We start from the raw sequence: 14,435 nt of genomic DNA, 5'->3' as shown, positions 1-14,435 counted from the left end.
TCTTTGATTTTTGATGCTGTGTTCAAGTGGTAACTTCAATACAATTTTCTGTTGTGAGAATTTCATTTTTGTAAAGTCAACACATTCATCCTTTGCTAAAGCATCCGTAGACACGTATGTGCACACACGTGCACCCAAACCCTAGGGTAATTAGCAACCAGGGAAAAAAAAACAAACTGAGCTTGGTTGGGTGAAACAAGCTCACAAGAATAATTGCAGTCAGGGATGAAAGTAGTGATTGTTCCAGTTATGAAGAGGAATGAAAGAGCATGATGTTAATCAGCAGCCAGCCTTTTCTTCCATTTTCTTGGAGCTGAAGGACGAAGTACTAACAGTCTTCAGCATTATGTGCATGCATTTGTGTCTGTATGATGTGTGTGTGTTTTTCTGTTCATATGTGCATCAGTGTCTCTGTTGAAAACAGCCTGGTTTCACTATGAAATATTTTTCAGATTGGATACTATTGGTTAATGCAAAGCAAAGGGCTCTAAGATTACTTTCTATTGTTGTGATGAAGCCCTGAATGCTTTCCTTTTGCGTTGGAAGCAGTTTTATGAATCAGAGAGATGGACATTCTTTTTGTTTGTATTATTTGTAATGAGTGGAAAGAGTGCTGCTTTTGGCTAAAAACCCAGGAATTTAATGAGCTGACTTCCATGGGAACAGAAAATCTCACTGTGAGTCCATATAATTCTTTTTTTCTGGTACGATCGAGGTGCCTACAGACACAGTATGGAAAAGCTCCAGATTTCCTTCTTCGAGGTCACTCCACCACTTTTCTTCTCTCATCCTCTGTGAGACTGAAATTCAAGATTAAGACCGGTATTTTGGATGTCAGTGCACCTCCATGAGAGCAAGGTATTTTGAACTTCTCTTAAATCCTGTGGAGAGCTGGACAATGAAGCCTGGAAAGGAATTGGTCTGCCCACTTCAAAGGGATCAGTGCACTTGTCCACATGTATATGTCCATTGCCATTTGAGTTTCCCAAGACTATATCACCTGGATCCCAGCTGTCAGTCCAAAATGGCATGAGTGTCATTTTTCACAGCTCTTAGTCCCACACAGATGTCTTGTATACCCTAGCAAGACTCAACTGGCATGAGATGGTTGTCTGCAGGCAACTGAATTGAGCCCTAGAGGTCTACTATGGAGAAATCAGCTCTGTGGGCTTCACAGACTGTATTGTCTGACTGTCCAGTGGAGCTTGCACACCCACTACACGTGGAGATAGAGCCATGGTGCTGCCTGAAATGAGTGCCTTAATTCTAAGCTGAATTGTCAGTCAAAGTGGAAGTGTCATTTGGATTTAAAAAAATGAAAGTGATCTGAAACATGATCTGGAGGTAGAGGTCCATTGAAATGTTGCTATGGGTGTTTGCTGTGACTGTGCATGGGCTGGACTGAACATGGGCTGGACTGATAAGGGTTGTAGATGCCAAATGCAAATCTTCTGCAGAAAACACAGCTTCCAGACTCCAGAGTTTTATACTGAGGAAGGATTTGGAAACATTTCAGCTGATCTCAGCCAAAGTGGAAGATAAAAGAACTTACAGGCTGATGCTGCATCTAATATGACATGAACTCATCTGCCAGCCGTGATACTCATTTTTCCCTTTGCAGCAGAGATCCAGAGTATGTGGGTCTGTTGTTTCAGCAGGAACTGACCAAATTTTTTTGTCCTGTAAGCAACATAATGTTTCAGTATGGTCAAAAATCACACCATCCATACCACATGGCTTGCAGGCAGTAGCTGGCATTGCCTTCCCAGGTGTTCCTGGGACTTGGGCTGGGCTGATTGTTCATCCCAGGATTGACTATTTGGTTTGCTTCCTCCCAGCACTGAAAATCAAGGTTATGCAAAAGCCCATGTGTTATCAGAGTTCTGCGTGAGAATTGCTTGTGCATCACATATGTCTCCAGATCCCCAGTTGGATTCTGCCTTTCTTGCATCTTGCTTCTGTGTAGCCAGGATTTCATTTGTCTTCGCTTCCTGCAAAAAGGTGGTCATGGGAAGGATGATGTGAAGAGGATGAGGCCAACAAGAGCCACAAGTAGTGGAGAAAGGTAGTGCTGACAGATTATTTCACATACCTTCCCTTGCTCTGATTCTTGCAGCTTCTTCTCATGTCCATCTCAGGAAAGCCTCTGGAATACTTTCTACTATGGGATAAGTCTTTTTCAGAATCTCTGACACCTCCTGAGTTTCTGGACAATTGAATTTACCCCTCTGTTTTCAGTCAATAACCCTCCTGACTTTCTTAGGAAAGATAAATAATTATCTATCCTATTTTCCAGTAGATGAGAAACATTAGCATAGCCAAATGAGCTCGTACAACCTTCTTGAAGTGGTTGAGAAGCAGCTCCAAACTGAGTAGCCATAGGGAATTCCTGTAATCATAGAATTTCTAGGTTGGAAGAGACCTTAGAGATCACCCAGTCCAACCGTCCCTAATCCCCCATTAAACCATATCCCTAAGTAGTTCATCCACCCTTTTCTTAAACACATCCAGGGATGGGGACTCAACCACCTCCCTGGGCAGCCTATTCCAGGGGCTGACAATCCTTTCAGAGAAGAAATTCTTCCTAACATCCAACCTGAAACTCCCCCGACTAAGCTTACACCCATTTCCTCTTGTTCTATCACCCAACACTAATGTAAAGAGCCCTTCCCCCACCTCCCCACCATCCCTTCTCAAGTATTTGTAGGCTGTAATCAGGTCTCCCCTCAGCCTCCTCTTCTTTAGGCTAATCATGCAGGACATTTTATTTGCCTAGGTAGGATAGGAGTAAATGTTAAATCCTTATGGTGAGTTTGATTTACCTACTGAGTTTCAACAATCCACATGGCTGAACTTGTGTTCACTGTTTCTTTGCTGTTGAGTTCTGCCATTGGATTAACTTGATCAGACATTTACAGTAAGTTGTGCTGAATCAGTCGGTGGTCTGGCTCCTACCTGAGGCATATCAGGTGTCCAAGGAAAAGGCTAGGGATAGCCTTCCCAAAAGAACAAAGAAGCCATTGTGGTTTCTCACTGCAAAGAGTCTGAGCAATGAACCCAAATTTAGTGCACAGTTACTATAAAATAATAGGTGTTCCTGTCTTGTAGGAGCAGGTGAAGCTGCTCCTGGATTTCAGGTGCATGTTTCACTACAAGGACTTCGGTGAATCAGGAACGCAGTGAGTCCATGAGTGAACTGGGAATAGAACTCGTGTTCTTGCCATCTTATATCTACACTTCCACGTAGGGACATACTTTGGTTTTGTCAGGTTCATGAGAGCTTTTCCTCCTTCCAGCCTACTGACAAGTACTTCACAAGACTCAAAAAAAAAAAAAAAGTCCAGCCAAAGTATTAGGCTTGATGCTGCAACTTAGATAACCAAATCCCCTGCTGGAATGTGTTGGAAAAATTTAGGCCTGCCAGAAATATTTTGTCAGCCTGTCTCTGGCTTTCCAGTGAAAGGCAGGGTTTTACTCTCTGTCAGATTTTTTTTTTTTTTAATCTCCTTTTGATGAGCTTCCTATTGGGTTTTTAACTACTTATAGAGGAAAGTTAATTTTTTTAATTACAGTTTCCAACAAAAAAAAATCCATCACTTCAGAGATCTTCTTGCTTTCATTTTTTCCTGCTGTTGCTTTTACTCTTGACATTCAGCCTACTCAACAAGTCCTGATATGACACTCCATAAAATCTTTATCCTGTCAAAGCCCTGCTGTGAGCATTGCCCAGTGCTTCCAGAATTTGCATTTAGCATCCATTCATACGACTGTATCGGTGGGGTTTTCTTATCACTGAGTAGCCCTCCAGCTTTATATGAAAGGGCACAAAGTTAATGAAAACAGCATTAAAACTCTATTAGCATTTAGTGAGATTACTAAGCCTTATTCTGAACTTAATATTAGTTTCAGCACTTTTTTTTTTTTTTAGCTCACGATACCTAGAACCTGAGATATCAAAACCAGTCCTAATGTTCAGCCCATTTTTCGGGTGAGGGCGTTATTTCAGAAGGAACTGAAGGTTTTGATTTGGAAGGGGATTGTCTGGGGAATTTTTATGTGGGACTCTTTTTTTTCCCTTTTTTTTTTCCCTTTGAGGAAAGAGCCACTCATTGGAGTTTATGTTTATTTTTGTAAATGTTGACTTTAATTCCTGGAGAAAAGAATCCCAGAGGGAGAAAGATCTCTTGGAAATGTCACATTATACCTACTTCTTTCAGAATGTTAATGAGGATTTTCCTTCAGACACAAACTTTGTTTGCTGTTGCTTTTCTTGGGGAAAAAAAAAGAGATGAAAACACAGTGTGGTAGATTCATAGAAACAAAAATTGTGTATCATACAAGTGAAAAGCAGACTAAAGTATGCTTGAATCTAAGTACTCATATGCTTTTCATCCACAGCCCTGGCTCTAGCTCAAGACCTTCAGGTGCCTCAGGTGTATTGCTTATTTTAAAAGTACCAAGAGACTTTCTCTAGCCTCAAGGTTAAGTTACAAGTCCATGTTGCTTAAGCATACCCTGCAATTCTGTAGTGCAGAGTAGCATCTTATATCACTTGACTCTGGGTCTTCTCTGGGTCCTATGTGGTTCTCTTGTGGTCCTAATAAATTATTACGTATTTTTAACTGGGTTTTTGGCTCTGGAAGTACCACACTCTGCTAAGGAAGACTGGAGCTTGAGCTAAGAAGTGTGACAGAACTTGCTGCAAAAGATGTAGACCTGTTTTAGCTTTGGTCGCTAAGCCTTTTGGCATAGCTGTGTGTCGTGGGTTAGGCCGACCCGGCAACTAAATCCCACGCAGCTCTCCCAGTCCAGTAAATGGAGAGGAGAGAAAAATGTAATAAAAGAGCTGAGGGTCGAGACAGGAACAGAGCAGCACCCACCAACCACGGTCCCGGGCAAAAGAGGCTGTTTTCTTAAAGCAAAACTATTTATTAACAGCTACCTACAAAAGAGAAAAGCACACAAAAACGGTTACTTGAGAGAATAACAAGAAAACAAGGCCAGGTCTTAAAAACAACACCACTCCCCCCCACTTTGCTTCTTCTTTCCGGCTCTTCCTCCTCCCCCCAGCGGCGCAGGGGGCAGGGAATGGGGGAGTGCAGGTCAGTTCATTCCAAGTTGTTACTGCCGCTTCTCTTAAAGGAAAAGGAGCCCTTACACCATTGTCCCTTGCTCCAGTGGATCCCCTACTCACGGCGAAAGCGTGAATCCTGCCCGCTGGGGGGCAAATCCTTACCCCATCGGATTTGCCCCAAGTGCGGGATTTACCAGTCCTGGGCTTTTAAGGAGCCGCAGCCACTCGCTCTGGCGTGGGTCATCAACAAACTTTAAATGCGCTCCGGCGTGGGTCGTCATACCGACCTTAAATGCGTCTCCATAGAGACTTTAAATGAGTAAATGCGTAAAATGCGTAAAATGTGTCTCTACCTGTGCCCATGATTCACAATAGTCTCAGGCTCAGGCATCTCTTCCCGACGTGGGTCATTCACTGGTTGTGAGTGGGTCTCTGCTTGCTCCACCGAGGACTGTTAGAAAGGGGATGCTGGCAAGGGGGGCTCAGCCGCGGCACACGTTGTTCCGTTCCATCTTCACTGACCTCTTATGTGTGTGGCCGTTTCTCTTAGATCTCAGCCCTGTCTGGGTGAACTCGGCCCGGTGGGCGCCCCGGCAGCGGGGCTCTCCCCGAGTTCCCCAAGCGGCTCCGCCGCCGCCATCCTCGACGGAGCGGGCCCGGCCCGGCCCAGGCCGCCGACCCGGCCGGGAGCTGGGAGCGAGGGCTGTGCCCCCCTCCCGTCTCCTTGCTCCTGGGCACAGGCACAAACCTTTCCAGTTCCTTTGTCCGACGTAAATAGGGCAATTCGCAGAGGCGCCGATTGGCTCAAGCCCCGAGGGGGACGGGAGTCCGGTCTGATGGGCAGCTTCTGCCACCCGGACCTCCCCCCCCACTTCAAACCATAACACTGTGGTAGCCTAAACCTCCTGTATTTGAGTCATTCAGAGAGACAGCAAGTAGATGTGGGTTTGTGGTAAGGTTTCTCAAAGGCATGCTGTCGATGGTGGTGTTCAGCAAAGGGATAGGACAGGGTAGGATAGGATAGGATAGGATAGGATAGGATAGGATAGGATAGGATAGGAAAGGATATTTCATTTGGAATGGACCTACAACAAACATCTAGTCCAACTGCCTGACCAATTCAGGGCTGACCAAATGTTGAAGCGTGGTATTAAGGGCATTGTCCAAATGCCTCTTAAACACTGACAGGCTTCAACTGTCGTCAGTGAGCTGTCATCAGCTACCTCTCTAGGAAGATTGTTGGATGGAAGGAAATGGTGGATTCTGCCTGAGAATGTCAGTTCTATCCCAGGGAAACCTTTACGTAGCACAGATTTGATATATGTGACTACTCTGATATTACAGAGGACAGCCAGCATTGCTGGGTATTCCAGTGTGAGACAGACATTGACAAAAGTGAGAACACTTCTCAAAGAAGAATGACCCCAGCTGAGGTACTTCAATCTTTCTCTTTCTATGGAAGGAAAAGCCCAAGAAACGATTAAGCTGTTATGTCCTGGAATGCACAAAACCTATTTTTATTTTCAGTCTTTGAAGTACTGATTTGATGGCTGATAAGGAACTGGATGGAGAAGTGATGATCTCAGCTTAGCTCTTGATTTTGACACATCTTTTCCCATGGGAAAACCTTCCATCTATTTTTGTGCTAGTTCCCCTTCCCCAGATTTGGACATTGGTGTTTGGACTAATTGTCTGTTTCAATTATACGTTATTTGGTTCAATTCTGCTAAAAATGAATGGAATTCTCTGACCCAAAGGTGTGTTTTGAGGGCAAATTCACTAAGTGCTTCCACCTCAGCAGGTACTATGGTAACATTAAGAGAGGTCACATAAGGACTTTGACTGATAAAAAGACCGTAGGAGAAGAACTGGACAGAATAATCTTCTGTCATGTGTTGAGTCAGCTAATAAAAAAGGTAGTTACTTAAAATGTCCACAGGCATCAAAGCGTAACGGAAGTCTTAGACAAAGGGAAATAATTGAAATTACTAGACATAATGAAAAATGTGCTATCAGGTTTTACAAAGGCTTAAACCAAGGGCTTGATTCTCAAGCTATAGACAGTAGAATTGCATGTAGCAACGTGTAAAAAAAAGTACAAAAAATTAAAAATGGATGTATAAAAGGATATTACAGAAGGTGGTATTAAGTGAACCCAGCTTGTCAGTTGTGGAGCTCAATGTGAACCCAGGTACAGTTCTCATTAGAATGAACAGAGATTGAAGCATTTAATGCTAAACGCTGTTACATGCCTCACATTCCTTCCATAATGGACTGTAAAACAGTGTGCAGAACTGAAGATGTTATAATACAGATGTTAATAAAAGCCCTGCATGCCTTTCATCCAGCAGGTCTTAACTTACCACTCTGAGCACCCCTCTGAGGTGCAAAGCTATCAATACTCTTGTTTTAAAGGCAGCAAAACTGAGCTATAAAGAGGTTGAGTAACTTGCTGGAGGCTATTAGAGGAGCACAATTGTGTCAGTTGCTCGAAAGCTCTCAGCGTTCAAGCTCAAAGAGTTTTTACTTGCACCTCACGCTCTTCAAAGTGTGTGTTTAGATAAATGAAGCAAAAATATCTGTAGCATATACCTGATGATTTCAGTAGAAGTGCTTTGAGGATTGATTTGATCTGCTAGTTTCTTGGTAGATACCAGGAGTTCCGTTGTGTGCATTTGAAGCACACTGATCTCATCTGTCGGGGTGCTGTGTAATTGGTTGTATTGGGTTATAGTAGGTTGTCTGTCTTCATGTTGATAGTTTCTTTTGGTTTTAGTAGCGTTCCATTATTTTCCACTCCATTACAATTTTCTCTGTCTAAGGAATTTCAGGTGGAAATGTATCCCCCCACAACAACCTCCATTAATAATTTCACTGTTGTGTCTGGATCAAATATTGACTCCTGATCACTCACCCCTAAGTGAGGAAGGTGCTGATGTTTAACATCAACAGTTTTTTTTTCTTATACCTCATTTCATGAAAAAAAAATCCCTTTGTGAGCCATCTGTAAGGATTCCTAAAGAAGAGGCAGACTGAAGTCAAATGAAGAAAGGGAGAAGAGAAGGGAAGGGAAGGGAAGGGAAGGGAAGGGAAGGGAAGGGAAGGGAAGGGAAGGGAAGGGAAGGGAAGGGAAGGGAAGGGAAGGGAAGGGAAGGGAAGGGAAGGGAAGGGAAGGGAAGGGAAGGGAAGGGAAGGGAAGGGAAGGGAAGGGAAGGGAAGGGAAGGGAAGGGAAGGGAAGGGAAGGGAAGGGAAGGGAAGGGAAGGGAAGGGAAGGGAAGGGAAGGGAAGGGAAGAAGGTAAAGACAGGAAACCCATCCACCCCACCCACTACCCTGATTTTTGATGTGAACTATTTAGAGATGTTGAAGAAAATGGATGAAAATAAGGCACATGAAGCATTTAGAGAAGCAAATTAGAGCATTGCACGATCTAAAAACAAGGTCCACCTGTACCATGGGGCTTAAGTCAGCTTTTGATGTTTACTGACCTAACTAGACAGCGGGGATGGTAAAGTGCATAAAGCTACTGTGGCTGCTCCCAGGCTTCTGGGAAGATCCCACTGCTAAAACTGAGGACAAAATAGAGAGCAAGACAAACTGGTCGTGGGTGTAGACTGGAGAGTGATTAGATACTGAATAACAAAAAGGACTACCTAGTCTATTGGTATTTGCAAACTATTGGTCATTTTCCTTAGCCCTACAGTTATAGTTGGGGTAGCAGGTAAATAAAAATTAATAATTACTTTAAAATAGCCCTTAAATACCTGTAACACATCAGTGTGAAATTTAGATTTGTGGTATGCTTTGTTCCAACTGTTCCAGTGCTTTTTATTAATTTCTTTTTGGCTTTGCTAAAATATCGGATAGTAGAAACAATAGTTTGTACCTAGTACCTACTAAACTGGCTTCAAGATATCTTATCTAAATGCTTAAATATTTTACAGAATCCAGCTCCATGTTCAGGGAGTCTGTACTTGAAATTAGGGCTTCTGCCTTTTTCACTGTAATGTGATTCACAGCTGCAAACAATCTGCTCAATATAAGGAACAGGAGTCCAGCCTCACAAGAAGCACATGGTACTTCTGTAGAAAAGTGTTTTTATTTTCTCCATTACATGAGAAAGATAAAAATAAGACAAATATTAGAATGACGTGTCTAAAATTAAATCCTTATTTATGCTTCAAACTTCTCTCTTTGAAATTTACCTTGAAAATGCAACTCAAACGACATCATATATAACTTATTTTCAGCTACTGAAAGTGGAGTATTGTGTGTTCTCGTAATTCTTTTCCAATAATCTAAATTTCAAAATAATTCTGACATTCATGAGATACTAGTTATGTTATTTATTTTATGCCTTACATGATTCCAGAAATAGCTTTCTATTTTCCTTTCTAAATAATACTGGAATCTACAGAGGAGGAAACAATCCTTATTCTGTCATTTTTTCCCTATAATAATAATAATCAACAGGAGTAGCATTCTGTCTACCTCTGTAGCACAATTTATCATCTGGAGATCTCCAAATGCTTTTGAAAGCACATGATATTAACTGTGCTTTAGTGACTGAAGAAACAGCAGGACACAGTGAAGCGATTTTGCCGGGATCAAGTGAAACACCACACTGGAGCTAAGCACAGGACCATGTCTCCGCCTGTTTTATTCCCCGGTGGTTAACTCTTCTGTAACCTCTCCATCATTGCCATCCTATGTTAGTTGAATTTCCAGCACCCAGTTGCATTCAGTTAGATGTGATTTAGTGATGAATCCGTCTTCTGTTGTTACCGTGATGGCAGGAGAGAAGGAATCTTTTCTCTTTCACATTGAACATATTTTTAGAATGTAGTTTGGCCACTCAGGGGATGAGTTGCCTGAGACTCATGAGCAGGGCTCATGACAGGGCTTTAAACTAGATTTGAAAGGGGGAGTTGGGGGGGGAATATCAAGAATGATAAAGATATGCTGGAAGTACCTGTAGAACAGAAGAAGGGAATTCCAGTCGCTCCAGCCAGGAAGTCAGATTCATCTGGGGCCCAACTTAAATGTCTTTATGTCAATGCGCGCAGCGTGGGGAACAAGCAAGAGGAGTTAGAAGGGTGTGCGCGCCTGTTGGGATATGATCTTATTGGCATCACAGAGCCGTGGTGGGATGAATCCTATGACTGGAGTGTCAGAATAGAAGGGTACAGGCTCTTTAGGAAGGATAGGCAGGGGAGAAGAGGAGGAGGAGTTGCCCTCTATGTCAAGGACCAGCTCGAGTGCATGGAGCTGCACCTGGGGGCGAAGGAGGTCCCGACTGAGAGCTTATGGGTTAGGATTAAAGGCAGAGCAGGGACAGGGGACGTAGTAGTAGGAGTCTGCTACAGACCACCTGACCAGGAGGACTGGGTGGATGAGGCCCTCTACAGACAGATAGGAGCTGCCTCACATTCACGAACCCTGGTCCTCATGGGGGACTTCAACCACCCTGATACCTGTTGGAAGGACAACACAGCAAGGCACAGGCAATCCAGGAGGTTCCTGGAATGCATGGATGATAACTTCCTTCTTCGAGTGGTAGAGGAACCAACGAGGAGAGGTGCTACGCTGGACCTTGTTCTCACTAACAGTGAAGGGCTGGTGGGGAACGTGACGCTCAAGGACAGCCTTGGCTGCAGCGATCATGAAATGGTAGAATTCAAGATACTTAGAGAAGCAAGAAAGGTGCATAGCAGGCTCACTACTCTGGATTTCAGGAAAGCAGACTTTGGCCTCTTCAAGGATCTCCTCGCTAGAGTACAATGGGATGAGGCCCTGGAGGGAAGAGGGGCACAAGAAAGCTGGTTAATATTTAAGGATCACCTCCTCCAAGCACAGGAGCGGTGCATCCCGACAAAGAGAAAGTCAGGTAGGAACACCAGGAGGCCTGCATGGATGAACAAGGAGCTCCTGGACCAACTCGGGCACAAAAAGAAAGCCTATAGGGGATGGAAGCAAGGACAGATAGCCTGGGAAGAATACAGAGAAATTGTCTGAGTAACCAGAGATCAGGTTAGGAAAGCCAAAGCCCTGATAGAGTTAAATCTGGCCAGAGACATCAAGGGCAACAAGAAAGGCTTCTATAGATATGTCAGTGATAAAAAGAGATCTAGGGAAAATGTAGGCCCTCTCTGGAAGGAAACGGGGGACCTGGCCACCCAGGATATGGAGAAGGCTGAGGTTCTCAATGACTTCTTTGCCTCAGTCTTCACTGGCAAGAGCTCTAGCGGCATGGCCCAAGTCACGTAAGGCAAAGACAGGGACTGTGAGAATGAAGAACCGCCCACTGTAGGAGAAGATCAGGTTCGAGACCATCTAAAGAACCTGAAGGTGGACAAGTCCATAGGACCTGATGAGGTGCATCCATGGGTCCTGAGGGAACTGGCAGATGAAGTTGCTAAGCCACTATCCATCATATTTCAGAAGTCATGGCAATCTGGTGAAGTTCCCAATGACTGGAAAAGGGGAAACATAGCCCCCATCTTTAAAAAGAGGAAAAAAGACCCAGGGAACTACAGGCCAGTCAGTGTCACCTCTGTGCCCAGCAAGATCGTGGAGCAGATCCTCCTGGCGACTATGCTAAGGCATATAGAAAACAAGGAGGTGATTGGTGACAGCCAACATGGCTTCACTAAGGGCAAATCCTGCCTGACTAATTTGGTGACCTTCTATGATGAGGTTACAGCATTGATGGATAGGGGAAGAGCAACTGACATTGTCTACCTGGACTTATCCAAAGCATTTGATACTGTCCCACATGACATCCTTATCTCTAAACTGGAAAGACGTGGTTTTGATGAATAGACCACTTGGTGGATAAGGAATTGGCTGGATGGTCGCTCTCAAAGAGTTGTGGTCAACGGTTCAATGTCCACGTGGAGTCCAGTGACGAGTGGTGTTCCTCAGGGGTCAGTACTGGGACCAGTGCTATTTAACATCTTTGTTGGTGACATGGACAGTGGGATTGAGTGCACCCTCAGCAAGTTTGCAGATGACACCAAGTTGTGTGGTGTTGTGGACACGCTGGAGGGAAGGGATGCCATCCAGAGGGACCTGGACAGGCTGGAGAGATGGGCCTGTGAGAACCCCATGAAGTTCAACAAGGCCAAGTGCAAGGTCCTGCACGTGGGTCGGGGCAACCCCAAGCACAAGTACAGGCTGGGCGGAGAATGGATTGAGAGCAGCCCTGAGGAAAAGGACTTGGAGTGCTGGTGGATGAGAAGCTCAACATGAGCCAGCAATGTGCACTGGCAGCCCAGAAAGCCAACCGTGTCCTGGACTGTATCAAAAGGAGCGTGGCCAGCAGGTCGAGGGAAGTGATTCTGCCCCTCTGCTCTGCTCTCGTGAGACCCCACCTGGAATACTGTGTTCAACTCTGGAGTCCCCAACACAAGAAGGGCATGGAGCTACTGGAACGAGTCCAGAGGAGGGCGACAAAGATGATCAGAGGGCTGGAGCACCTCCCTTATGAAGACAGGCTGAGAGAGTTGGGGCTGTTCAGCCTGGAGAAGAGAAGGCTCCGGGGTGATCTTATAGCAGCTTTCCAGTACCTAAAGGGGGCCTACAGGAAAGCTGGGGAGGGACTTTTTACAAGGGTGTGTAGTGATAGGACAAGGGGCAAGGGGCAATGGATTTAAGCTGAAAGAGGGCAGATTTAGGTTACATATAAGAAAGAAATTCTTTACATTGAGGGTGGTGAGGTACTGGACCAGGTTGCCCAGAGAAGTTGTGGCTGCCTCATCCCTGGAAGTGTTCAAGGCCAGGTTGGATGAGGCTTTGGGCAACCTGGTGTAGTGGAGGATTTCCCTGTCCATGGCAGGGGGGTTGGAACTAGATGATCTTTGAGGTCCCTTCCAACTCTAACCATTCTATGATTCTATGAGTCTATGACTCAAAGATGAGACTCAGTTGAACAAGAGGTCTTTTCTATTTCTGATGGAGTTCCTGTGTTGATCTCATCACTGTGGTTTCTCAGCACATGCAGTGTCATAGGAGAGTTGCTTGCTGGAAGGCCAGTATTTGAGAGGCCATAAATGATACATGGCAAGGGGTCCTGTCTCCTGTAGGTCATTAATATGCTTACAATAATGATGCCAGTACCAACGAAGGATACACAGCGCCACTGTGCCACTTTATTATCCCATTTCTCTCGCAGCATTGTAGAGCCCTAGCACAGAGGAGATGCTGCTGAGTTACTCCTGTTGAGTATCCTAACTTGCTGCACATTGATTATTGAAACTTTAGAGGAAAACAAACAACAACAACAACAACAAAAAAACAAAACTCAAACACTTCAATTTTAAAGGGATGTTGTGAAAACTGCATCATGTTCATTGAGATAGCCCAATTTTCCTAACATTAGCCTGTACAGCCCATTCCTAAGAAAGCCTCAAGACCTCACATGGAAGTCCAGCTACCCACTTTGGCAGCTTTCAAGTGTCAAAAGATTAAGTTCTTAGCTTCACCTTCCCTAGAGTAGCTTGTTATTTAACTGATGGACCTCTTTAATCATTTTGGTTGCACAAAGCCTCTGCAGGAAGAAACTATGTGTTAATATCACTGGAAAACAGGCCTGAAGAATTAGCTGTAGCACCAACGAAGAGAGTTATTTTTTTCTAATTCGTGGTGGCCAGCCTTACAAATCCCTTATTATTCATTCATGGAAGTGTCACATTTAAAATGCAAATTGCTTCCCATCCTCCTCCCTTGTCTCAATTCATTTCCTTTGAAGTATCCCTGGAGCTCTTGAGAGGCCATCTGCAATGGGTTCACTGTGATCAGCCAGCTTGCAAAAGAGTGCCCCACACCAGCTCAGGTGAATTCAACTGAGTCCTGCTTAGAAGTCCCAGCTTGCAAAAGACATCTGGACTTTATGGTAGAGGAAGGAAAAGATAAAATAAAGGACAGCAAGTATGCTACTCTCTTTCTTTGTTTAGCTTTAGTACTGCTATTAGGACTGATATCTTTGCTAAGCCACTGTTGCCCTTCCTGAGGCACATCACAGACCCATATCTACCATCAACAGAATCTGTCATGTGGCAATGAAGTCAGTAATATAAATAGATCTCTGTTTTGCCTTGTGTGTATTCTCCTGGTTTTGTCTCCTAAATTGGGAAGAGCAAAGCTCTCCTATGGCATCCATTCTAGCAAACAACGTCAAGGCTCAACTGGCAGAGTTTCTATATCCGTGTGGGGAATGGTCCATCGTCCTTGGTCCTTGCTACCATCCAGCCATAGTTATTAGTTCTTCTAGGCAGTACTAGCTGACCCAGGCCAAAATTGTGCTACAAATAGTTCTACAAATTGAGAAAGCCTACTGTGTTCCACCTGTGGTCCCGGGAGT

The sequence above is a fragment of the Tauraco erythrolophus genome, chromosome 3 (assembly GCF_009769465.1).
Source record: "Tauraco erythrolophus isolate bTauEry1 chromosome 3, bTauEry1.pri, whole genome shotgun sequence".
NCBI lineage: Eukaryota > Metazoa > Chordata > Aves > Musophagiformes > Musophagidae > Tauraco > Tauraco erythrolophus.
This window is presented reverse-complemented; position numbering follows the sequence as displayed.